Here is a 23,863-nt window from a genome sequence, read left to right on the forward strand (position 1 = left end):
GGATTAGATGTTCTCTCAAACCTCAGTAAACCTAGGCCCTGTGTGTCTTTTCCTGCCATTCCCCCTCCTCTCTCAGCGTGGGACTTTCAGAAAACCCAGACAAACTGGCACACATGGGAACTCAGAAATACCAACAGATACACAAGTAACATTACTGGTGTCCCAGGGCCATTACACTACGGTTGAGTTGAATGCTTATGCTTTCCGAAAGGCTTAGCCTAGAAATCCACTCGCTAAAATGAAACCTGGCATGAAAATGAGAAGTGCAGTTTCACAGCTAGAGGCCACTGGATGAACAGCAGTTCCTGCAGGCAAAACCGGCACGCGGGGAGGATGAAGATTAGACAAACTTTTCCAACTCTGGATGCCAACAGTTGCTGAGTAAAATTTCCTCACAAAACGGAAGGATGCTGAGGTCCCAGTGGCCAGCTCCGCTGCTACCTGCAAAGGCAATAAGGCTGGGGCGGAGCCCACACATGAGTGAATCCGCGCCCCAGGCCAGTCTCACTCCCAAACCCCGAGCTAGGCACCCGGCTCCTTTCCAGCTGATGTTCCCCAGGAAGGTACGTTGCTTGGCCGACATCCCCTCACTGCAGCAAGGATGCTGAGCAATTCTTTCTGTATAGGAAAACTAAGAGGGACACTGATTTAAACAAAATGAACCAGCACTGGCAGGCTCCATTCCTACTGCAGAGACCTCCTATTCTTCACACCTCGCGCAGTGGTGCATGGCTGACAGCATTCCAGCTGGGATGCACCGTCTGACTGCAGGAGAAGACAGCACTCTTTGGGGCAAAGGACAGCACAATCCAGTGCAGAGGCCACTGGGCTGGGGGTCAGGAGACCTCCTGGCTTCTCTTCCTAGCCCTGCTGTGTGACCTTGGGCAAGTCTCTATGCCTGTGTCATCTCCCGCCTTGTGGGTCTGACCTGGTTAGACACTTTGGGGCAGGGACTGTCTCTTGCTGTGTCCCTATAGCACCCAGCACAACAAGGGGGGCAGGGTCTTGCTGAGACGATTCGCTGTTGACTCACACCATCCACTGGGAACCTCCCAGAGGGAGCAGCGAGGGTTGAGCCAGAAGGAAAGACTGGCAGGAAGTTATTTGTTCGGTGAAGGCTATTGGAGAAAAACAGAGAACAACAAAGGCAGGGAGCTGTACCCGGTGGGTTCCTGTGGTTAATTTAACAGGTGCCGTAGGGGAAAGGCTCTTGACACAGTGACTAGTGCACTGGTTACAAGGAAAAGGCCTCAGGATGATCATGCTGTAGGAGAGAGCCAGTTCATTCATGGACTAGCCAGGGTAATTACTACATGCAGCAGAAATGCTGTCCATTGGCCATGCCTCCCACAGGCTGCCATGTGGCCAGATTTACAAGCTAAGTAGGTTCAGTGCTGGTCAGGACTTGGCTGGAAAACTTACAAGGAAAACCCAGATGTTGCAGGAAGTAATAGTTGGCCATTTGCTCCATGGCACTGAGACTCTTCCCTGAGTCAGCACTGAACCAATACCTCAGACTGGTGCTGGCAGCCCTGCCTTGTTGGAGGTGGGACATAAAACCTACGTCCTCAGCACGTGTGATCACTAAAAATCCTAGCGCACTTCCTGAAAGTTGGGTTGGGATCCTGGCACCTCAGTCATATTCCCTTGGTTTGTTTACATTCTGCATCCCTTAAATTCACCCCGCAGCTGCAGGTGGAGAGGTTTACTTTTAGCTTTGGTCTAGAATTGTTGCAAACTCCTACCTTGCACCACGAAACAGCTGCTGTGTCTCACCACAAAGGTGGATGCGTTTTGGTGATGCAGTGATTGTTATCCCAGAGGAATGCAAACACAGGAGGAAAATGCTGGAAGTGAGGAGCTGTCATAAAGCCCAGGGCCTGGCGTGGCTGGCCAAAGGGGTCCGAGGAACAATCCGCGATAGTGGATTAGAAGAATAGCTCATCTGGTGAGTAGGACCAAAGTTCGGGTGGGGCTCTGCTCTTCAGGCCGCCTGCCCAGTGGGGGATGTGAGGGTAGACGTGGCAGGCTGCTGGAGTAGCATTAGCACGTAGAGCACAGTGAGGAGCGAGAGCCAGGGCAGGGTGCTGTGTACGTGAGACACTTTACACTCTTTAGCAGCTAGTTAAGGGGGTCAGCTGAAGGTGTGAGACCTTAGGAAAACCTGCCCAGTAAAGCAAACTGCCGCTTGCAAGAAATATCCAGCGATTCCCAGTTTATGAAGGGGGAAGATAAAATAAGACCAATAACCAATTGTGAACGTTAGAGTGGGGGGATGGGGGCGAGCCAGAGAACCGGTCCCATCTGCTCATCGTACTGCGGAATTTGTGCCATTTCTGTAAAACTTCTCCCCTGCCATTTCCTCCTTGGATGGAGTGACGGGGAACCGCCCAGCCCACAGTGGGGAAACAAAGCCTTTATTTTCTGGTGAAAGGAGAAAAGTTTAGAGCTTTATAATTAAATGCCTGATGGAGGGCACCTGCCGGGTTGTTGGTCCTGCTGCCCGTTCCTGCCAGTGATGTATTACAATAACACAGCGCTGGAGCAATGGCACTTGGCTGAAGTATGACTGTAATAGATCACCAGGGCAGCATTGCTAATGTTATACATCACACAGAGCAACGGCGTGCAGCAGAGGTGCTTGGAGCAGCATGAGGGTGCAGCCAGAGGAGAATGGCTCAGCATGGGCTGTATGAGGTGGGTGGCTGGCTATGGGCTGGGGGACTCTCACTGCCTGCAAGGTTCCAGTGCAGGGGGCCATATTATAATGTATGGCAGCCCAGCATGGTGCACACACGCCTCCCAGCTGTCAAAGCGGCTTAGCCCACGGCAGCGCCCGCTGAGTTCTGACTTCTGGGGGCAGCTCTGGAAAGGATTTTGGCTCTTGCCCTGCATGGGGTTAGACGTGCAGTGCTCTCGGTCACGCTGGACCATGATCTAATACTTTGTCCTCGTTCGTTGGGGGAGTTTTTGCAGAGCCCACTGCAGCGAGTGCACAGCGTGGGCATTGCGAGCCCAGGGAAATGGGGCTGTTTCCCGAGCAGGCTGTTCTGGTGGCACACACCGTGTTAGGCTTTGGAGACCCTGTGCAAAGTCACTTGAGGGGGGCCAGTCAGCCCCCTCCTACCTATGCGGGTGTCTCGTGGGCATGCCCTCCGTGCCCAGGCATGGCCAAGCCTGTGGTCTGACGCTCTAGAAGGAAGGAGCTCTGTGCCGCCAGCTACTGGTGAACCCGAGAAAGGCAGAATGGACCAGACCTGGTTTGCATGTTCTGTACCCACCATGCCAGGGGGCATAAGCCAGACAGAGGGGGAAGGCAATGGGACTTGTGGCAAGGACTCTGCTCATGGGTCCGACGTGCCATTGATCCCCCCGCACTGGCGGAGGACAGCGGATGCTTGTGATGCCCCCGCGCAGCGCTGCTGGCGCTGTAATCACTCGGGCTGGGTTGGGGGAAGCTCTGGGCCGGGCCTACGGTGACACAGAGGCATTCTGGTGAGTGGGGGGAGCAAGGCACCGGCGGGGCTGGTGGAGCTGGGCTAAGGAGTCTAGCCCCCGGCCTAGGCCAGGCGACAATTCCCCAAGGAGCTGGAGCTGGAGGTGCCCGGGTGCACTCCGGGACTTCGCTCCCTAACCACTGATAACAAACCCAGGAGCAAGGCGGCTGCCGGGAGCTCAGTACAGACTCTCCAGGCAGAGGAGACTTGTCCTGTCTGCCTGGAGTATCTTAAGGATCTGGTGGTTACAGGCTGTGGGCACAATTTCTGCTGCGCCTGCAGCAACCAGTGCTGGGAGCGATTGGGTACAAACTTCTCCTGCCCTCAGCACAGAGAGACCTTTGCCCAGAGAAACCTCGGGCCCAGGAGACCCCGGGTATGCTGCAGAAGTGGCCAGACAGCCATGTTTACAGTCAGAAAAAGAGCCCAAAGCAAGAGAGAGTGTGAGAAGCATGAGGAGTCCTTACATCTCTGAGCAGCGGATCAGAGCAGCCCCTTCTGCAGGGGTGTGATCGAGCATGGAGCTCACACTGCCGTTCCCACAGAGGGGGCTGCCCGGGAGGCCACGGAGCCAATTCAGAGCCATTGGGAGGTGCTGAAGAAAGGGGAAGATTTAAATCCAGAGGGGGAAAGAAAAGCCTGTGAATTCCCACAGGGCCTCAGCCAGCCTGGTGCCAGAAGGGGACGTTCGGACGGTGGGAAGGATTTCTCCAGAGCTGCAAAACAGACTCAGGGATTTTGCCTAGAAAATATTTGCTCTAAAAAGAAATGTGGAGGAGCTGGCGAGAGAAACAGGAGACTCTCTGGGATCATGCAGAAAGGAGAGTGAGACTCTGGATCAAGATCTGGCTCATCTCCAACTCATCCTGACTGCAGATCGGAAAAGCATGCGCTGGGGATGCACAGGGCAGGTGCTGCCTGGCACTCATTGCTGTGTGCTGCGGTGAGAGGCCCTGCCCTCGGGGAGACATTGCTCTGAGGTGCAGGGCCGGGGGCACCAGTGTGGGTCAGTACTGGGCCCTCCCCGCCCCTGGGCTTCTCTGGACTATGGAGGGGGGAAGTGATGGGCTGAAGTGACATTTGTTCATGGGCCATTCGTGCTGGCAGGTGGGGAGCGGAGGTGAAGGGCCAGAGCCCTGGGGGAGGGAGGTGCACTTAGCAGACGTCCTAAGTGCTGTTAATTAGCTGTGATTTCCCAAATCAATGCTGTGTCCCCTTTCCCCTTAATACAGTTTCCTTGTTTCACACACAGACTCAGCGCTTGTGAGGGGGGGAAGCATGGCCTGGGAAGGGGCCCCCGGGAAGGAACTGAATGTTCTCAGCTTCCTGGGAGGCAGCTCAAAGCAGTGTGCTCATGAATGAAAGTTTGAACCCAGCGCTTTTTGCTGCTGACAACACCTGGCAGAAGGTCACAGATACACCCCTCCTCCTGTGCCAGGCTCTGTACCCCCAGTGGGAACCAGAAGGGCCGGAGCACTGAATGTGCGAGAGCAGGTGGGGGTTTGGCCCTTTGACACTCAGCCAGCGTTTGTGGTGGGGGGCTGCTGGCAGATGGAACATGCTGCAGGGCCACACGCTGCCATGTGGTGAGACCCCCCACTCCCCCTGACAAAATTTGTTGCAGGAAGAAATTATTGTTATGAACATAATTCAATTAAACTGAAAACATCTCAATTTTGGAGGAAAATATCCCAATGGCTGGAAGCAATCCCTTGGTGTCTCACTCTTTTTTCTTTCCACTGGGGAAAAGAAGTGACAGCCAGAAAGCCCCCCACATATTTGAAATATTTTTTTCTACAAAATGAAACAAATTCCTTTTGCTTTCAAAAATTTCATTTTGAAATTTTGTGTTTGAAAAATGAAAAAAAATCACAAAACTTTTATAGTGAGAGAAAAACTCTGTTTGTTTGTTCCCACAAAACATTTCAAACCAAGGACCAGTTTTTCCCAGCCGGGAAAGCAGAAGCCGGGCATGTGCATGCCAGAGGTGGACTGGCAGAGCAGTGGCATGGGGCCCAGGGCTGGGAATGTTGGGTAGCAGTGGGACGGAGAAGGCTGCAGGCTGGGAAGGAAGGTGTTTGTGTGAGAGGGGCAGGGGGCTGCAGCCCTGGTCTGGCCGATCCGTGGGAGCAGAGCCGAGGACGGGAAGAGCAAGGCCTGCGGCAGGCCAGGACGGAGGTGAATGGCAGAACAGTGTGAGAGAAGCTTGCACGGTTCCTGCCCGCCAGCGATTAGCCAGCCGTTCCTCGCCCTGAGCTTTGCAGTCGCAGCAGTGCCTGGAGGAGAAAGAAGAAGGCCCTTGCAGTGTAACGTATGGTGGGACGGGCCCGTTTCCCTAGGACTGTACCGCACTGCTCTTGGCGTACTTCCTATGCAGAGCTGGGACCTAGCGTAAGCCCCTGGGGAATGGCCAGCTGCAGCTTTGCAGGGTGCACCACGCACCAGAGACCTGTGCCTAGCAGCCAGCTCCGTCCCAGGGCATTCACCTCGTAAATCCAGCAGCTGGGCTGAGCTCTGAACTCCGCAGACTAGTCCCCTGGGCCCTACCCCACTTCCTGCCATTTGTTGGTGGGCTTGGCTGGCCCTGCAGGGGTCCACTTGGGCCGGGTGAGGCGGAGGGGGGGCAGGAGGTGGAGCAGGACAGTCCCAGCATTGTTTTTATTTGGGAACCAGTTTCCTAACTGAGGCTCAGGCTGGGATTTTGCAGTTCAGCCCAGGAAGGCAGGCGCAGGGTGAGCCAGCCGCTCCTGCTGCAGTCCCAGCCAGTCTGGGGAGTCGGGGTCGCTCCCTGCTCCCCTAGTCCTCACGGGAGCCTTAAATAAAGTTTCCTTCCAAGCGAAGTGCATTGTAACCCGGTGAAGCTAAGAGTGCACGGCGCATTCTGCCCTGACAATGCAAATTGCACTTGGTTGCCCTTAGTTTTCAAGTTGAAAGGCTGGGAGAAAAGGGACCTTGTGAAAGTTTCAGCCATCTGCCCCGTGAATAGAAGTTGCTGTGTCTGTAACACGAGTTGTTCACACACATGCAGTAATGTCCTGTTTGGGGCTTATGTAATGTAATGGAGGGGCTCCAGCGAGGGCCGGACCCCCGAGAGAGGCACTCACACAGTCTAAAGCCTGGCAAAATGAGCTGGACTTTTCCAGGCCCTGCTGAGATGTTTATTTATAACTCCCACCGTCTGGCAGAAACCCTGCCAATCAAAACACTCCGCGAGTTTTCCAACACTCCTTTCAAAGAGGGCTGGGGGGCCAGGATATTTGATAGCAGTTAAGCTGTAAAATTAGTTTCAGAACAGTGGGTTGTCTCTTTCCCATGATGCTTAGTGGGCTTGGGCTGCAGAGACATTAACCCCACGCCAGCCACGCTTGGGCCTGTTGCACTGGAAAGGGTGAGCTGGTGGGTACAAAGGGCTTCACTTTTGTTTCCTGCATGTCTGCACCATGGCTGAGTGGACAAAGCGCCTGCTGCTGGTGTGGCTTGCAAAATACTGAGAAAAGGGCTGACTGCAGCCACGTTCTGGTTGTGCTCCCTGAAGCTCGCTCTAGCGTCTTCAGTAAACACAAGGTCCCGTTCCCCCCCCCCGTTCAGTTCTGTGCACAGAAACTGCGAGGACATGTGGATTGTTGGCTTGAGGTTATCTGCCTAACATCTCAGGGCTCAATTTTCAAGTGTGGGCCCCTGCAATAAGGGTGTGCTAGGGACTCGGGGATGCATTCTGGAGCTGACGCCACAACCCCCCAGGAAGTGCACCTGTTTGAAAACTGGATCTCCGTCACTTCCTTACCAATGTCAGTAAGTGAAGTTTCAAACCCCTCTGTGGAAAGCAGTCACGAGCTTTATGCTGCTTTTACTCGGTTTCAGATCATGGTGACCATAGGATTCTCACAGTGGTAACAAACCATTTCTTGTCCCATTTCACAGTGGGCTGCTCCTTAGCCAGGCACAAGCAGGTGTTAACGGAGACATGAAATTGCACAGAAATGATCATTAACTTTAGTTCCCTTTCTATTTGTCTCAATGCATGTACAGTGTTAACAAAGTACAACAGAAAGCTTCAAATCCATAACCTCTTAAATCCGGGGCTTTCTGAGCTGCTGTCCCCTAGTAATGATACACATCAAACATTGTTTATATTGAATGGAATATTACAGGGATGTCTTTACCTTAAAGTCTTTCAAACCCACCGGATATGTCAGAGAAAGTAAATGTATTAACTAACTGCAGCGGTAGAGAATGTGGGGCCAGTCCCGTAACTTGTTGCAACTGACATCAATGAGACTATCTGAGTAAGGGATTTGCAAGACTGGGCCCGTCATCTTTGCACATGGTTTGCTTGTGTTTTCAGGGTAGTAGAACACAACAGTCCTGGGTTGGCGTCTGAGCCAGCAGCCCATAGGCTGACCTCGGTGAGGCATCTGACCTTTTGTTTGGAAAACCCCAATGACTGCTGAACAAAAAGTGTGTTTCTATTAGTATTATTTGGGGTTTCACGGTAAAGATTTATTTCATTTGGTTTGTTTCTAAATTACTTTTATTATATTATTTCTAAATCTACTTACATTTATTGGAAAATATACCAATAAACATCATTTGTCTTTTGTTTTTAATACACATGCACACACACTAGAGAGTCTGTCCAGCTTTTCTTTCCATCTCTCTGGGGTAGATGCAAAAAGTTGTCTAGCAGTTACTCCCTACAGCTTGTCGCTGGGAGAGGTTGTATTGGTAAGCTCAGAAGGATCATGGAGATCATGGCAAATGCCATTTCCATGGTTAAGTGTTTTTTATTTTGGCAGCCACTAAATAAGCATAAAAAACAGAGCGTGCAAAACCAGTATATCTGAGGCAAGAACCTTGGGAGTCACCCCTGCCGAAAGCACCCGCTGCAGATAGAAAACACATTTCTGTGTGGGATCTGCCAAGGGAAAGAAAAGGATCTGATTTGGAATGAGCTGAGACTGCCACAAGCTTCAGCGTGGCATTGAGGTTTGAAGAATTCAAGAGACTTAGTTTCAAGTTTGGTTGTGAAACTAATGTTCTCTTTGTTTTCTGCTAAATGCTAATGAATCGCTAGAAACTTGGAAGCATTTTAAGGATGAATAAATGGCACCTTCTAAGCTTCATGTTTATCTACTATTCTGCTACCAGAGCGATTTCACAGCAGAGCTATCAATGAATTTAATTTACATAATGGTTTATCATATACTTCAATATTTCAAACACACTTCATTAGGCACCACCACCAGCAGTTACACACTCTAGTATTGTTCTCGTAAACTTTACTGCAAAATGCAGCATCTCTACTTATCAATAATAGCTTAAAGAAATTAAACCACTACGGTTTGTGTTCAAACATCCCACTCAGCCTGATTTACCCAGAACCACGTAGCCACTGGTGCTGAGGGGCTATAAAAGCCCATCCCTAGGGTCCGGGCATCACTCACGGGCAGGCATGGACCCACGGAGTGCTGGCTAACATGTAAGCAAAGGACTCGGTTTGGCGTGTGTGGAGTTGAGTGAGGTTGGGATTTTCTGGTGTGGGGTGGCTGGGCGCAGGAGGATGTTTACAGAACTGGCTGCCTCTTTGTTTGTGTTTATCAGAGGAGACTCCTTCCCTCTTTCATTTGCCTGTTTTAGTCTTGGGGATGAGTCGTCTGAGCAAAGCAAAGACAGATCTACCCCTAAAAACTGTTTCAATGTTATAACAAGCAGCGGTGGAATCTGGTGACATTTGAGGGACATTCAAGAGGGCTCAGGGACTCACTGAATTTTGTTAATCTGTAAAGATCTTTTCTTTCCTAGCTATCACATTTCTTATTCACTCTCTGCCCAAACTCTCTTCATCCTGCTGATTTGGGTCAACAGGTGGAAACGTGCCTCAGCAACTGGAATGTACCCTTTGCCCGTCACCTCTTTCTCCAGCCCAGGATAGCAGGAAAAGATGGTTCCCTTTCCCCCAAACTGAGAGAAAGGAACTGTTCCCCGCAGTGTTTTTCCCTGTAGAAAAGTCATTTTTGTTGCTTTTCCCGGGAGCGGGTGGAAGTCGGGATCCCAGCTTTCGCAGCCCTGTTAGCGCAGGAAGTGACTGGTGCAGAGTAGTATTGGGACTTGGAGAAGAGACTGGCAAAGGAACATGGCGTGCACTGAAATTCCTGCCCCAATTAGCCAGGTGAGACTGTACCTCCATCGACAGGGCACGAGTCCTGGCCTAGATTCTGCAGGGACAAGTCGAACTGATGTCAGGCCATCTCCTTATTACAGTGCCACTTTCCAGGTGGCAGATCAGCAGTGGGGTCTGGAAGGGCAGTCAAAGCTGCAGAGAATATCAGGGGAGTTTCTGTACAGGTCCGGTGTGCTGTCTCATTGGTTCAGCACCAGCCTCCACCCCCCGCCCCCACTACTAACTTCACCCCTTCCTAGTTCATATCACATGGAAAACGTCTTCCTGATTTCAGCCGAGAGAGATTAACATGTCACAAAATAGCCAGCCCTTAAAACAGGCATTAATCTGTACCGATCCTATTGCTTTACTTTATTTCTTACCTATTTTATCTCCTAATGGGGGTAGGCGTCAGAGTGTGGGTAGCCCGCTGTCCTGGAATAGAGTGTTCTGTAACTGGACAGATGGCATGTTCCTTTGTGCCATAAATTAAAACATGTAACACAAGCAGCAAGTGAACATGAAATATAAGCAGGTAACTGTCTAACTGCGTTTGCATGTGCAAATTCTGGATTTGCACCTGCAGCACTGCTTGGTGCAATAATAGAGGCTGCCTCTGGGAAATTTAGCAGCAGCTCCAGCTCCCAGTGTAAAGTTGGAGCAACAACAATAGCAGGAAACAACAGAAAAAACTAATTTGTTATGAAATAAAACAGAGATGTTCCAAACTAGATGAATGATCAGAGACCCAAATTTTCCTAAATGCACATGTGCTATTTCCTAGACCTGATTGGAGTGTCTCTACTTAAGTATCCTTTGAACTAAACCCAGGGTGAAGGATACAGCCCAAGCACTTCACACATTTTGAAGATCAGTAGACCAATTGCTCAGATATTAAAGTGATGGACAGGAATCCTAGAAATCCATTTGCCTCAGAAAAACGAGGAATTTGTGTTTTTAAAGAGAGTCTTTAGTTTTTACATTTGGTGAAAAAATAAACACGTACATGAACCTATTAACTAAATGTTACTGAAAGTTAGGGTGGCCATATTTCCCCAAGTAAAAACAGGACATGGTCCGGGGCTGGCGTGAGCTGCTTGGGGTCGGGGCTGACAAAGCTGGGCCTTGCCAACCCGTGGCTGGCGTCGCCCCTGCTCCCTCCAAATCTCCCTCTGCGCCCTCCTAGGTGGGTGCACCCCACTTCTTTGGGTAAAACTGGGGCATTTGTCCCATTTGTTTTTGCCAGACAAATGCCCAGTTTTGCAAAAAAAATTTGGGACGTCCAGGACAGGGCTTAAAAAGGGAACTGTCCTGGCCAAAACAGGACGTATGGTCACCCTAGTTCAACTATGTATACTGTGGCTGGGGAAACGAAAGTTCAGCATTTAATGGTTTTTTATCGAGAATTTTGTGGTTTTTTTAATCATGGAAAACGAGGATCCCTTGTGATGGGTCCCAGAACAAAAGGCTGAGCTAGAGAGAGCCCGGCTTCCTGAGGGGATGGAAGCAGTGGGCGCTTTCTTGTTGGAATGCCTCAAATATTCAACAGGAACGAAAGCACGAGGGACATTGACTGAGCTACACTATAAATAGAAACGGTGTGAATCACAGGCAGGCTGCAGTGAATAGACAGAGACTTCCTCCGGCAAGTTTATGAACCATTGTTCCTGTGTGCAGTACGGTCAGGTTTGAACAATAGGGCAGAGCAGGAACTTCCGCAATTGGTGTGTTGCTGTAAGGCTGGGCGTGTTGCGTCTCCTCTGTGGGTGTGTCTGTGTTTGTTCCGAGCATCTTATTACATCGTTTCTAGCACAGGTAACAGAAAGGTTATGTTTTAAAACCTCTACATTTATTAAATTTGCTCTCGCATCCCACATGCACCTTTGCAAACTCCAGTATTAGCCACTGGGGTTTGATTTGCATGTCACATTAGGCAGCAGAAATATTTTATTTATCCCACCCAGCTTGTAACAGAGGATTTAAAGTGTTTGCAGCAAATTGTTTATGTTCCAGAAAAGTACATAAGGTACTACAGAATGCACGGAGATAAGTCGTATCTTAAATAAATAAAGGATCTTTGGAAGGGACAGCACTCACTCCAGGCACTGCAAGGTAGAGTATTAATTAACTATTATTTTTTCCAAACCCAGGCATTTTTTGTGCAGTCAGAACAGAGCATTTTGCTATTGAAGCCCATCTTTCTCCATTAAAATCACAGATTTTCAACTAGGGCAAATTTCTAGTTTTTCCAGTGGGCTGAATTTCACCATATTTACTGTGAAAAGCCATGCTGGCTGGTCAAAATGAGCAAACTAACTGTGGGTGAAATGTTCCAAGAGAAAATGGGTAGTTTTGCAGAATTCTCTCTCCATTTACTAGCTGGGCTGTAGACTGTATTAAAGACTCAACTCTGCTCTGATAAGAATCTCTGAGGATGTTCATGTTTGCATTGTTTTTGGCAAGAAGCACATCCAAATGATCTATATTTATTATATAAAATTGATTTTTTTTGGCATACACACTATTTTTCATGGATTTTGGCTTCTTACCAACACAAACACAGTGATCTTGAGCAAAGCCATGCATTTGAAAGTCTTTATTTAGAGAATTTTCAGAGGAATCTGGGGTCATGAATTTATCTGTGCATTCACTCTTGCTGCATATAGCAGAAGTGTTGGAAAGCCACATTTCCAGCATGGCTGCAGGTGCCAGTTGGAATGATTGTGTCATGCTTTGTAGTTATTCTTTACATGGAGAATTTTGCAGAATTTGAAATTCAAATAAAACAGTCACAGAAAGGCAAAATAGGTGAAGCCAAGCTCCTGTAAAAGCTGGCAGGGCCCAGCTGCAAATGCTCCTTGATGCCCACATACTGACTTACTGCTCTGCAAGAATTTCCTCTTCATTAGGATTAGCAAACAGCTGAGCCAGAGATCAGAGTTGGCTCAATCCAACCCATCAGTGGAGATGAATTCTGACATTCTGGGCGGTAGCTCACCAGGCGTGAACTGGTAGCTCAGGTGACACAATCCCAGGTGCTCATGGTGTAGATTGCCACGGACTCGCAGGGGCGAAAGAAAAATGCAGGCCTGTTATTTACCAGGCTGCACGTGGCAACAGACTATATTGGTAAGGGATGCAAGGAGAGTGTGGGTCACGATGCAAACTGCAGACACACACACACACACTAAACTTAATCAATTTAAAAGTTTTATTGGGGATAATTACAAGGGGTAAGGGAGCAGCGTATGATTAGCTAATAGAGTTAATGAAACTTAAAACACACAATGACTAAAATATCTACTAACAATATTTATAAACAAAGATGCAGCATTTAGTAATAACTGATACTTACAAATACAAACCAACGCATAACGACCGGCAAACGTAGAAGCTCTATTTGAAACACGTGAGCTGAGAGAGAGGCTTCGAGGTGATCAGGCTCGGTTACAGGTATACACAGGACACACGGGTATACACAGGATACACGGGTATACACAGAATACGCGGGTATACACAGGATTCGTTTTCTTTCTCCTCTCCCTGCCTGCACATGGCAGGCAGGCCATAAAGTACCCACTATGACATCATAGAAGTGTCATAGGAGACGGGGCCCAAAACCTGTTTGTGTTCGTTTCTGATTGGCACAAGCGAAGTTAACACCATGTAGGGGAGCAGGTGCCTTAAAGTCTGGCTTCGCCCCCAAAAGGTGAGGAAATGCATATTGTCTTAGAATGCGTTCAACACTGAATGACAAAAGAAGAGGCCAGGGCAATACCGGTATGGGCCATGGGCAAGTTTTACAGGATGCCGACAGGAACTTATCTCAACACATGGGAGGGAGTCCCTTGCTCCAAACCCCTTTTCCTTCCTTGCTCCTCTTCTCCCGATGGGAAGACTCTGACCCCTCTGCTGCTTGCATGGGGCAGAGTGGGAAGGGCTGAGCAGCGTCTGGGGTGCAGGGAAACCTGCTGCATTTGGTCCCAGCCCCATGTGCAGAGTGCAGACCAGTGCTGAGGATGGGAGTGTTCATGCGGTGAGTAGGAAATATCCGATCTGCCAGGGCGGGGTTTGAATCTGACCTTCCCCCACGTTCTTGGAGGCTGCTTGGAGCTGAGGCTTTGGCCTTATCTTGGTCAGGGGTGGCCTGGTCTGTGTTGAACATTCATCCCCCCTAGACCCACCTGCCCAGGCTGCCAGGCCTGGGTGGAAAATATTTATTCTAATCAGTCATGGAGGAAGCCTCCTTTCTCTGTGTCCCCTGTGTTTGCAGGAAACGCCTATCCCAGCCCTCTTGCCTACTGTTACGGTAAGGTGTGAATCCAGCCCACCAGTGAATGCAACAGGCAGCACTTCCTCCTGCTAGTTCCACCTCCCTAATGGGGCTCTGGAAACTGGGCGTGCCGGGCACAGGGGAATTCAGTACCGCACAAGCTATTTAAAAAGCCCCTGTCACAGTGCTAGGAGCCTGTACATTATCCCCCCATCCAGCTCCCAAATCGCCACTAAACTCCCCAGCCTCCATACAGAGATTGTATAAGAAATACGCAAAAGTCTCAGAAAACACACTTCCCGGGAACGGCAAACCGCAGCCACTGGGCGCTGCGGGCAACCGTGCCTACGGACGGTCAATGTGAACAACCTGTCTGGCGGCCCCCCAGCAGATTACTCTGACGGGCTGCAGGTTGCCAACCACTGGGCTAGATGGTGACCTGCAAGGGCCAGCCCTGCACCAATGGAGAGATGAGCCACATGGCATAAGAAAGCTTTTACTGTAGATTCATGAGAATTACAGAGGGGAAGGCTACCTGGCAGCTCTGTTTTCTAGGATTCAGTACAACGGGAATCAGTTCTCACTAGAACAAAGTGATTCATTCCTCCACCTGCTTTTTCTTTAACTAGTTCGTCGCTTGGAGTCCTTCGCTGAATAATTCCTGAACATATTGCTTGGTTCTGGCGGGATGTCAGGGGCTTGAGCCCCCACCCCCTCTGCACCTTGCGAAAGTATGGAGGCAGCCACCCATTCCCCTGCAGGACTCCGGAGCACATGCCCCCTTTCCGCTGGCTCTGTGCTCGGCAGCAGCAGCCCAGAGGAGCAGTCTGACCCAGCAGACAGGTCAATCGCATACACAAATAAATGATGTCAAGGCTGTGACAGCCCAGAAAAACCAGAGGATAATGGCACTAGAACAGGCAGGAGAGTTTCCCCCAGAGTCTGTCTATGTTTGCAGCACAGAATGCAGCACAGGGCTCATGCGTGTCGGTGCGTGTCCTTAATGCCTAACTCCGAAGTGAGGGGCAATAAAAGGGCCTCAGCGGCTATGTGCCACATATGGCCCTTTTCCACTGTGCCAACAGCATGGGAGAGCGTGTGCCGCTGGGCTTCTGCTCTGGGTCTCTCACAGGCTCAGTGTTACTGAAGCTTTGCTATCTCAGGGCTGCTTATATGATTTTGCAATTTAATCGCCAACACACAGATCCTAGAATCATAGAATATCAGGGTTGGAAGAGACCTCAGGAGGCATCTAATCCAGCCACCTGCTCAAAGCAGGACCAATTCCCAACTCAATCATCCCAGCCAGGGCTTCATCAAGCCTGACCTTAAAAACCTCTAAGGATGGAGATTCCACCACCTCCCTAGGTAACCCATTCCAGTGCTTCACCACCCTGCTAGTGAAATAGTGTTTCTAATATCCAACCTAGACCTCCCCCATTGCAACTTGAGACCATTGCTCCTTGTTCTGTCATCTGCCACCACTGAGAACAGCCAGGCTCCATCCTCTTTGGAACCCCCGTTCAGGTAGTTGAAAGCTACTATCAAATCCCCCCTCACTCTTCTCTTCTGCGACTAAATAATCCCAGTTCCCTCAGCCTCTTCTCACAAATCATGTGCCCCAGCCCCCTGATAATTTTCGTTGCCCTCTCCTGGACTCTCTCCAATTTGTCCACATCCCTTCTGTAGTGGAGGGCCCAAAACTGGATGCAATACTCCAGGTGTGGCCTCACCAGTGCCGAATAGAGGGGAATAATCACTTCCCTCGATCTGCTGGCAATGCTCCTATTAATGCAGCCCAAAATGCTGTTAGCCTTCTTGGCAACAAGGGCACACTGCTGACTCATATCCAGCTTCTCATCCACTGTAATTCCCAGGTCCTTTTCTGCAGAACTGCTGCCTAGCCAGTTGGTCCCCAGCCTGTAGTAGTGCATGGGATTCTTCCTTCCTAAGTGCAGGACTCTGCACTTATTCTTGTTGAACCTCATCAGATTTCTTTTGGCCCAATCCTAATTTGTCTAGGTCACTCTGGACCCTATCCCTACCCTCCAGCATATCTACCTCTCCCACCAGTTTAGTGTCATCTGCAAACTTGCTGAGGGTTCAATTAATCCCATCATCCAGATCATCGATAAAGATGTTGAACAAAACTGGCCCCAGGCCAGACTCCTGGGGCACTTCGCTTGATACTGGCTGCCAACTAGACATCAAGCTGTTGATCACTACCCGTTGAGCCCGACAATCTAGCCAGCTTTCTATCCACCTTACCGTCCATTCATCCAGCCCATACTTCTTTAACTTGCTGGCAAGAATACTGTGGGAAGGTACAGCACGTCCACTGCTTTCCCCATATCCACAGAGCCAGTTATCTCATCATGGAAGGCAATCAGGTTGGTCTGACATGACTTGCCCTTGGTGAATCCATGCTGACTGTTCCTGATCACCTTCCTCTCCTCCAAGTGCTTCAAAATGGATTCCTTGAGGACCTGCTCCATGATTTTTCCAGGGACAGATGAGAAAAATACCAGAAGTAGCATCCAACAGACACAAAATGAGAAGTGTAATGGCAATTATATCACCGTTAATGAAAAATAATTAACTGAAAAGGCCACGTGGAGAAACGCCCCTCTTCATTCAACTCACAGGCTGTGGAGTCACAAGTGGCCCGGACCAGAAGAGAACTCAGGCCATGAGAAATGTGTGCTGACAATGACACAACTGTCACAGCACCTGTCATGTGCACAGCACACGATGTTTCTGGGCAGGCGCTGGATGTTCCCTAGTTCTAAATGATGATATCGTTAGGAGGTTTTCATGAAAAATTTCCAAAAATTAAAAATAATTTTCATTCCGCAGCTTTTGAAAAGGGCCATTTTTTGTTAGTTTAAATGTGTTTGTGAAAACTTTGGTTTTAGAAAAGTAGACATAGTTTAACAGAAAAGTTCTTTGCTTGAAATATTCAGTAGGCACCGACAATGTTAATTTCTTTGAATCCTCTGCCTGAGGACAATATAGTTATAAAAATATATTAGGAACAAACACCATCATGACAATGGCAATGGTCCATTACTAGATGCAAATGGTAGAATTATATATAAGATCAAAAAAGCAGCAGTGTGCAATAAATATTTCTGTTCTATATTTAGAGGAAAAAAGATGATGCAGATTCATCTTATGGTAATAACGCTCTCTCCATTCCACTAGTGTTTCTGGAGGATGTTAAACAGAAACTATAAAGTTAGACATTTTTAAATCAGCAGGTTCACATAACTTGAGTTCACGAGTTTTAAAAGAGCTGGCCGAGGCACTCATTGAACCATTAGTGCTGATTTTCAGTAGGTCTTGAAACACTGTGGAAGTTCCAGAAGCCTGGGAAAAAGCTAATGATGTGCCAATTTTCAAAGAGAGTAAACAGGATTACCTGCGTAATTGTAGGCCTGTCATCGATCCCAGGCAAGATAATGGAGTGACTATTACAGGACTTGATTGATAAAGAATTAAAGGAAGGTAAAGCAATTAATGCAAATCAACATGGGTTTATGGAAAATAGATCCTGCCAAACTAACTTGATACCTTTATCAACCAAACTTGTAATCTCATAAAAAAACAAAACAAAACAGTTTTGCCATAATATACTTAGCCTTCTGTAAAGGCTTGGTGCTTCACAATATTTTGATTAGAAAACTAGAATGTTATAAAATTAACCAGGCACACATAAAATGGATTTAAAATTGGCTAACTGATAGGTCTCAAAATGTAATTGTAAACAGGGAATCATCATCAAGCGGGTCTGTTTCCAGTGAGATCCTGCAGAGATTGGTTCTTATCCTTACACTATTTAACATTTTTATCAGTGACCTGAAAGAAAACATAGAACCATCACTGACCATTGCAGATCAAACAAAACTGGGGGAGTGGTAAATAATGAAGGAGACATGTCTCTGATTCAGAGCTATCTGGAGCACTCTGTGAACTGGGTCCAAGCAAACAATGTGTTCTAATGTGGCTAAATGTAAAGGTACACATCTAGGAACAAAGAATATCGGCCACACTCACAGGATGGAGGACTCTGTCCTGGGAAGCAGGGACTCTTCAGAAGATTTGGGGGTTGTGGTGGCTAACCAGTTGAATATGAGCTCCCCGTGTGATGCTGTGGCCAAAAGAGCTAATGAGATCCTGCGATGCGTAAACAGGGGAAGCTCAGGTTGGAGTATTTTGCCTCTGTATTAGGCACTAGTGTGACCACTGCTGGAACACTGTGTCCAGTTCTGGTGCCCACAATTCAAGATGGGTGTTGATCAATTGGAGCGGGGTCAGAGAAGAGCTACGGGAATGATTAAACGATTAGAAAACCTGCCTTGCAGTGATAGACTCACAGAGCTCTGTCTATGTACCTTAACAAAGAGACAACGAAGGGGTGGCTTGATCACAGTCTGTAAGGACCTACCCAGGGAACAGATATTGAATTCTGGGCTCTTCAATCTAGCAGACAAAGGTCGAACATGATCCAATGGCTGGAAGTTCAAGCTAGAAATTCAGACTGACAATTTTAAAATCAAGATTTGTCTAAACGCTCTGCTCTAGGTATTATTTGGGGGCAGGTCTCTGGCCTGTGCTATGCAGGAGGTCAGACTAGATCACAATGGTCTCAGCTGGCCTTGGAATCTGTGAACCCTTAAGTGTAAAGGGTATTTCTGGCTTAGAATTAACAAACACCCCACAAACATTACAGTTCTTTGTTTCTTTTTGCTCCTGAAGTTGCATTTTCCAGGGTGACTTTTTCACTGCCAGCCCCTGCGGGAGCCTCGTGCGGGGGACAGGGACTGTCGTTGGCAGTGGGGCTCACACACAGAAGGATGGTTAGTGTCCAGTTGTGCGCCCATATTTATGCAGGGACAGGGCCAGTGCCTAGAGTGGGGGTCCCTCCCGGAGTGGTCCAGTGTCCTGTATCCCTTCTCAGCCAGCCTACGCTCCTCTCACCACCTCTCTCCAGGATCAAGTGCTGTTGAAAGGTATTGAAAGGTATTGAAAGGTATTGAAAGGTGCCAAGCACCTCCTTGGAAACCCACTAAGGACTCCTGCTGCTGAGATGAGCCTGGAGTATAATGGGACCCAATCAGCTTTGTGCTATCATCTGGCACGTGACCTGCCGAGCCACTGGTGAGTTTGCACAAGGTCACAGAATGTGTTTGTTCTGACACATCTCATCCAGTGACACGTGGCCAGAAGCCACTTTCTAATGCAGGGGACATTTTTCAGACTGGGTCACTAATACCAGACCCTATTCTTGCAGCCTTTACTCAGGCAGATTTCACATAACTCAGGGATCAGGCCCAAAACCAGAGCTTTCCCTACGATTGATTGTAATTTTGGCCTCACATATGTGACTTTAATACCTTCCCCTTTAAACACGTTCTGTTTCTTTGTACAGCTGATTAGAATGTAAGTAACGTTTCAGTTGTCATTGTTTTAAAAAGTTCAATGTCTAGAATTAGCATGTGCATCTCAGGCTGGGGCTTTCCCTATACCCACTGATCACAAGCTCTCATGAATACCAGCTTCTTACTTCAAACGCTAGAAGGTTATTGAAGACAGGGGGCCTTGCCAGTGGAAACATTGAGTCTTTGTCATATTTGGAAAGACGCTGCAGGTAGGAGAGGCTGCCTTCCAGGTATGTTATAGCCAGACTGTCCCAGAAAACAGTGTGCCTCTGAGCACTGGGACGCTAGGTAATAGTGCAGACATGTGAGTCAATAAACAGCACTGTCAGAGAGCTGGCTCGTGGGACCCGCTGGAATTAAGAGGCTTATTCATAACTTTTTCAAACTTTTGTAGAGGGGATAAAATAAATAGCAAATTTTCAAATTGACCACCCCCCCCCCGCACATACTCCGCTCCCACCTCTTTGGGGTGGAAATTTGGCAGATATAAGCCAATTAGAGGGAAGCGTATCAAATGCAAAAGGACAGTTCTATCAGAGATGCTCTGCTCTGCCCATCCGGGTGAAGTAACTCTAGATGGCTGCCCCTGGGCTCTGCAGAGTTCCTCCTCACTCCATCACAGGGCCTTGTTCCTGGAGGTTCTGCTCACCCTCAGGGCTTCTTCTCTGGAGCCTCTCTTCCCAGCCTTCTCCGAGTTTGCTTAGGATCTCTCCTCACTCCCTCTCTGTTCCCTTCCCTGCATCCCCTTCTGCTACACACTTCCTGGCTTTATACTAAGCAGCCTGTTCCTGCCCAGCTGGCTTCATGATCAGTTAAGCCTGGCTCCTGCCCTCCAGGTACAGCTTGGTAGTTAATTGCCTCAGAGCTCCCATTCTCGGCCTGTGTGGGGCACATGCCTCATCGCCGCATGACTGTTCTGACCTTGCTTTCTCATGAGTTTGTCAATGATGCATTGACTTATGAGCATTTGGAGGAGGGGTGAATAGTGAAGACGACAGGTCACTGATACAGAGTGATCCAGATTGCTTGGTAAGCAGGGCATAAGCAAACATGCGTTTTAACAAGGTCAAATGGAAAGTCATATATTTAGGAACAAAGAGTATAGGCCATACTTACAGGATGGGGACCTCTATCAAGGGTATCAGGACTCTGAAAAGATGTTGGGGTCAGTCAGTTAAACATGAACTCCCAGTGCAATGCTGTGGCCGAAAGGGGTAATGCAATCCTTGGCTGTATAACCAAGGGGCTCTTAAGTAGGGAGGTTATATTCCCTCTGTATTTAGCACTGGTGTGACAACGGCTGGAATATTGTGTCCAGTTCTGGTGTCTGCACTTAAGCAAGGATGCTGAAAAATTGGAGGGGGTTCAGAGAAGAGTCACAAGACTGATTAAAAGTTTGGAAAATGCCTTATGGGAAAAGACTGAAGGAGCTCAATCTATACAGCTTATCCAAGAGAAAGTTAGGGGTGACTTGGTCACAGTCGAGAAGTACCTACACAGGGAGCAGAATCTTTCATCTCGCAGACAGAGACATAATGAGATCCAGTGGTGGGAAGCTGAAGCTAGACAAAGTCAGACTAGAAATAAGGTGCAAGTTTGAACAGTGAGGGAATAACTTACAATTTTCCAGTGATGGAGAATCCACCGCAGCCCTTGGTAAATTGTCCCAGTGATTAATATCAAGCTGGGATGTTTCTCTAAAGGAGATGCTCTAGTTCAAACAGGAATTAACTCAGGGCAATGCTCTGGCCTGCGTCACAAAGGACCACACTAGATGCTCACAGTGGTCCCTTTTGGCTTTATATTCTAGGACTCTGAGTTACATGCAATTCTGAACAAATAAAACAATCCAGCTCCAAGCAGATCAGCTGGAAGCTCGCTGGAGTGCTGTGACCCAGGGATCCTTCAGGGCTGGTGGGAAGTACTTGGAGCTCCAATCACAGTTCTAAACACTGCTCTGGAAAGCCCTTCCCTTGGAATTCCTTATCATCAAAGAATGTAATTTGCAAGAGTTGAAGAACTCGGTGGCACCTGGAAGGCAGTCCTCCTGCGGACTGCTGAGCACTCTCCTTTCACAGCATTGTTTGCAGAGAGAGAAACATTTCTGCCACACTTGTCACATGTATTTGAAAAACATATTAATCATTTAAACAAATATTAGCTGCAAAGCCTATAAATACAATCACAGGGAGGAATATACCCTTTGTTATAATATTACAATGAAAAATATGCTAATATAGTCACCTAATTGATTGTGTTTGAATAACTTCTTTTGTGACAATAAATGTTTGTGGCAGCATCATTGAAACACGAAATGGAGAGCCGGGTGTCAGCAAGGATTGCATGTGCCTTTGCAACCGCTACCGACTGGAAGAGGAAGTGCTCTTCCTCCAATGCTTCTGAGTCTGTGTGCACAGAGTACAGACGTCATGACAGATGTCATCATGCTGGCCATGTTCTCAGTTCCTGTACTCATGCGGCTGAGCGCACTGCTAGATGCACTGCTGCTCTGGGCAAAGATATTCCTGGCCGAAGTGAGTAATGGAGAGAGAGGACTGCTTTTGTAGACATCTTGCACTCTGGGATGTTCTCTTGAGGCACTAAATGAGCAACATGAGTCAAAGGGCAACACTGCAAACCTGGAAGACGTGAACATGGGGCCAAGAGTGATGCACAAAGAAATGCCAAATAAGGGAGAAGTCATAAAGGGCCAAATTCAGGCCTGGTGCAGCAGCTGTCCCTGCTGTGGTTGCAACTGCTTACACCAGCTCTGGATTTGTCCCAAATAACGTGCATGTGGAGGCAGCCGAGTGCAGCATCAAATGACTTTGCATTTTTAAAAATGTCATTTTTTTACGTTGCCACAGGACAGTGCATAGGGGCATTTGATTTAAAGAGAGGTCACCAGAGGGAGGTAAGTCAAAGGGATACAGCCCATAGAACTGAGCAAGACCAGGCTAATAAGAACATAAGATTGGCCATAATGGGGTTAGATCAATGCCCAGAATCCTGTCTCTGACTGCGGCCAGTGCCAGATGCTTCAGACAGAATGAACAGAACAGGGCAATTATCCGGTGATCCATCCCGTCATCCTGTCCCAGCTTCTGGCAGTCAGAGGTTTAGGGACATCCAAAGCATGGGGTTGTGTCCTCAAAGATCTTGGCTAAAAGCCGTTGATGGATCCATCCACCATGAACTTATCTAGTTCTTTTCTGAACCCAGTTACACTTTTGATCTTCAGAACATCCCCTGCCAATGAGTTCCAGAGGCTACTTTGCCTTGTGTGAAGAAATGCTTCCTTTACTTGTTTTAAATCTGCTGCCTGTTCATTCCATTGGGTGACACCTGGTTATTGACGAAGGTCAGTGACGGGCAGCAGTGCGAGGGAGCTGAGAGCCGGAGGTACCTGGCAGTGGCAGAGGACTCAGGCCTGTAAGGGAATCCTGCCTGGTCCTTGGAGGGCTCTGCAGAGATTCCCAGACTGCATTGTCAGCAAATGCAGAATGCTATCCATGCTCTGCCAGGAGCCAGGGTTTGTGCATGAATGAGACTGCCATGCACTGGCCAGCTAGGCATTTTGCTGGGTTTGTGGGAGGAGGAAACAGATCTTGTTCAGTTCCATTCACTTTGCCTACATGCAGCTCACTAGAAAGAAGATTTTTACCAATGCTACAGTCTTGTGTCAAGTGAAAGTGAACCCAGAGGCTGACATCTGGTGCACGGGGGCAGATGAAGGGCCCCAAAGAGGTGTTGCACAAAACTCTTGGGTTTTCTGCCTGTTTTCTCAGCCTGCCACACCTGTGAGCCTCATGATCTTCTGCAACTTTAGTCATAGGCAAAACTTTGTTGTCGTCTCTGCAAATGGAAAGAGTAAACTCTCCCCTCCGCCCCATTCCTCGAGAGACACGCAGCTCTTTGCCCCAGCTGAAACACTGTCTTGTTTACTGCATGCCCAGGGAGCATGGTGCAGAGGCCTGGAACGCTGGATGGTGCAGGTGCTTGTGACTCAGCGTCGGCTGCTGCGCGGGAGCTGCATGGGAACAATGCCCGACTCACAAAGCACCCTTTATGCTGCCGCTTCCCACAGTTTCTGGTTTGCTGAGATAAGTATCTGGACTATCTGGTTACAGCTCAGGCTGTTCGGCTTTCAGAATTGATCTGAATACAGTGGTGGTGGGGGGGGATTTTTCTTCAAGGCTAAATGGTTTGGGGGGGGGGCTTGCAAGATAATAGTTTAATTATGAATGGCTTGTGCTTTTCACCCTGTTGCATTGCTTAAGCTGGGAGCAATATCTGAAGATGAGGGGAAATCCATGTGTTTAGCCTTTGCTCCAGCACATACAAAAGGTGGGTTTGTTCCAGGGACTCAGAATGTAAGAGAATAACAAAGTGGGGCTCTTTAAGCAGCTCTTCACAAAGGAGGCACAAGGCTACCCCCGGCCGGTTACCTTGTGATAACTGTGGACTGGTTCCTGCTGCAATGGGGAGCAGT

At 48.5% G+C, this 23,863-nt stretch overlaps 1 long non-coding RNA gene across 1 annotated transcript in view; it reads left to right on the forward strand.

Moving 5' to 3' along the window:
• LOC123351082 overlaps positions 1 to 23,481 on the forward strand; it is a 136,264-nt gene extending 112,783 nt beyond the window's left edge. Inside the window, exon 3 of the long non-coding RNA XR_006573918.1 lies at positions 23,328 to 23,481. This is a non-coding gene — a long non-coding RNA (uncharacterized LOC123351082). The remainder of the gene's footprint in view (positions 1 to 23,327) is intronic.
• The last annotated feature ends 382 nt before the right edge of the window (positions 23,482 to 23,863 follow it).

Source organism: Mauremys mutica, chromosome 16, assembly GCF_020497125.1.
Source record: "Mauremys mutica isolate MM-2020 ecotype Southern chromosome 16, ASM2049712v1, whole genome shotgun sequence".
Classification (NCBI taxonomy): Eukaryota; Metazoa; Chordata; order Testudines; family Geoemydidae; genus Mauremys; species Mauremys mutica.